The 3,504-nt window shown below is 35.9% G+C and overlaps 1 pseudogene; it reads right to left on the bottom strand.

Annotated features, from left to right (window-relative positions):
- Nucleotides 1-3,135, bottom strand: part of LOC101565632 — a 15,329-nt pseudogene extending 12,194 nt beyond the window's left edge.
- Between the last annotated feature and the right edge of the window lie 369 nt (nucleotides 3,136-3,504).

The following is a 3,504-nucleotide window of genomic DNA, read 5'->3' as shown; positions in this document are numbered from 1 at the left end:
TTTTAGAATATTTTGCTGAGTTTACACACCTATAATATTCAATAACGGAACTTAGAAAAAATGGGGTATACCGATGAATGTCCATTTTGTATTTGTGTATTCCAAGTGGTGAGGATAGATATATAGTTGCATTCTCTTAATGAATAGAATGATGTGTTCTAATGGTGTTTGTAAATAGCTTCACAAGTCCACTTCGTGTACAGCAATTAACCACTAAGAAGAATATATGCAGTGTATTATTTGTTGAAATTGTACTCCGATTGGATTTGAAACTGTCTCATGCTATCTGTTCATCAATAAAACTTTGAAAAAAAAAGAAACCAAACAACAAATGTTGGAGAGGCTGTGGGGTAAAAGAAATCCTTCTCCACTGCTGGTGGGAATGTAGACTCATGCAACCATTATGGAAATCAGTGTGGAGACCCCTTAGAAAACTCGGACGGGAAATCCCATTTGAACAAACTGTCCCCCTATTGGCAATATTCCCAGAGGAACAGAAAATGTCACATCATAGTGATACATGTGTACCTATGTTTATAGCAGCACAATTTGTGATAGCCAAATCTTGGAAACAACCAAGATGTCCATCACCTGAGGAATTGATGAAAAAGATGTGGTATTTTTATACCATGGAGTACTACTCAGCTATAACGAATGATAAACTCGAAGCCTTTATATATAAGTGGATGCCACTTGAGGATATACTCATAAATGAAATAAAGCAGACTCACTTATGTAAATATCATATAGTCTCCCTAGTATAAGGACTCAAAGGAAGAAATAAAAAATAGAAAGGCATAACATAATTAAAAGGAAAGTGAGAAATTGAGGATTAGTTAATGAAGAGAGGGCAAGGAGAAAAGCTAGAAAACATGACCAGGGCAGAGTCACACATTTACATGCACAAGATTGGAAAGGCAATGGTCCTGATAATCTTCAACATGTTGTTGAAAATAGAAGTTAATTGGTAGGTTTTTCACCCTGACTATATATATGCTGATACCTATGACCGAAGCAACAGCACTGAAGAAAGCAATGTGTAATGGTAGGGCCATGCTTGTAATGCCTGTCATTTTGGTCTTCTAATTATGTACTGTTTGCCATGACATACCAACTACAGCCATATTGTCTCTCAAGTAAAGGTTTGTTTAAAAAAAAGGTAATAAATGAAAACATGAGAGAAAAAAGTCATAGCACTGTTCTGCTACAAGGCTGTATTTTGTTAGATTTCTAAATTTCTGTGTAAAAATATGTAAATACTTATTCTAATTTTTAAAAAATATTTTTTATCTTTTTAATCTTTTTCCTTCATATTCTGGAGGGACTCGAAGTTTAAAATACCAATACTTAATGGAAAATGCCTGTTCCATGTTATGTCTAAGATGTTTGATATTTAGACAGACAGTGAGGTTAAGCTCAGCTGCTTGTGTTGTAGGATCATAATATCATTAGACCTTTCTTCTGGAGGGTTAAAAACTTACGTTTGCAGACCAAAAATTAAAGAAGAAGAAGGGCTACAAGGACAGCCAACATTTTGGCCCTAGCCTTTCAAGGTTAGTAAGGACTCAGGAAATAGGAGAACCTGTACTGTAGCATCCTGTAACTCAGTTGTGTCTCAAATTTTCTGATCAAGGAGATTATGGGGCCACAGAGGAAAGTGATTGATGATGTAATGTGTGCCTAAGAGAGTCACATGGAGAGAAAACATTTTCTCAGGCTTTCACAGAGAGCAAGTTGTTCAAGCAATGGCTGTGACTCATCCATATGGCTGACACTGACAAAGGATCTACAAACTGAGGTACAGGGTTTCAGGTTAAATCCTGAGGGGTTTTTACTGATCTTATCAGATACAAAAATTACATTTCTTGATACATAGGTCTTGCTCTTTCTTGATCTTAACGACCGAGCAGAAAAGTATGAAAATGAAGTATAAAAATAAAGCCATATTAATATGATGAGCTATAAAATGCTCAAGTCAACAACTTTAGACAGTGACAGTTTTATGGAAAATCCACTACTATTACGGAATATTGGACTTATTGGGGTATTTTGATAAATTCATGCACCTACGGTATTTAAATGGCAATAGATTGCCCTTCTCTGACAAAACTTACCAAAAAAGGGGAATAGAATTACAATTTTGTATCTGTATACTCAAAATAGTTGGGATAGATGTACAGCTCCATTCTCTTAACTCAATGAATACAGAGGTTTGTTTTAATAGTGTTTGAGACAGGATATCAGGTCTGCATCTTGTACAATGAAAAACCACTAAGACAACAATATACAATGTATTAATTATTGAATATGTACTAGTAATCTGTTGTGAAACTGTCTCACTGCTATTTGTTTCTCAATAAAAATATTAAAAAAGCAATAATCTGTTAAGTAAAACAAGAAATAACTATAATGAATTAATAAATGCTCCTAAAGAAGACACTGATGAAAATAAATAGAAAATGATGGAATCCTTGAATGAGCAATATAGGAAACAATTCATGAAGCAGATTAAAACTGCTATACAGCAAATTAAAACCTCAGTCACAAGCTGGGAAAACTGTTTGAATGAAAGTAAAGATAGTTTCACATCTTGAAGACATCGTCACAACTAGTAAAAAGATCTCTTAAAAGCAACTAGAATATACAACTACTTTCTCTTGATTCAATGAATAGAGAGGTTTGTTCTAATAATGTTTGTGGACAGGATATCATGTCTGCATCTTGTGCAATGAATAACCACTAAGACAACAACCTGCAATATATTAATTATTGAAACTGTCCTACTAATCAATTTTGAAACTGTCTCTTTGCTATTTGGTTCTCAATAAAATTATTCAAAAATATAGTGATCTGAAACCTCAGTAAGAACATTTGTGGCTCCTGTGTGAACAGAAAAACTGTCCTATCTGACATGTCTAGTGAGACTTGGGGTTCTGACAAAGATACCTCAATTGCGGTGCCCTGGGCCCCAATCCCACCATTCCTCTTCAGTGGCAAGAAGAAGAAAGTCAACTATGGATAAATCTGATTGCAGCGAGTTCTCCTGTGAGGGTAGAGAAGTAGATTACTTACCTGATCTCTGGCAAATAGGCTAGTTGTATTTCCAGTGACCCTCGAGTTTGTAGGTGGGACCATGTCCCAGCTTTGGCTGCAGGTTGAGGAGGTGCATGTCCAGTGTCCTACTTTGCCTCACGTGAAACCATCCAGGAGAGGCTCTGGTAGCAGCATTGTTTAAGCTCAGCATTACCTTGCCAAAGTCCTGCTTTGATGAGAGTACTGAGTGTCACAGCCAAAAGCTGGCACTTGTGTATAGTTGATTTTTGTCTCTATTATTGAAGACACAAAAAGCCAGCTTATATAAGTCTCCCTGGTGGGGTTTGAGAGCTGAGATCTGTCTTTTTAAGCTTAGCACAAATGTCAGGAGTTGGATAGGGATATAAAATAGGAATTAATATTAATTTTTCCTCAGGAGAATCTGGGTCTTCATTAGCATACTTAGTTGGG

This window comes from Octodon degus, unplaced genomic scaffold, assembly GCF_000260255.1.
Source record: "Octodon degus isolate 3935 unplaced genomic scaffold, OctDeg1.0 scaffold00354, whole genome shotgun sequence".
NCBI lineage: Eukaryota > Metazoa > Chordata > Mammalia > Rodentia > Octodontidae > Octodon > Octodon degus.
Note: the sequence above shows the minus strand (reverse complement) of the source record. Positions and strands in the feature narration are given on the sequence as shown.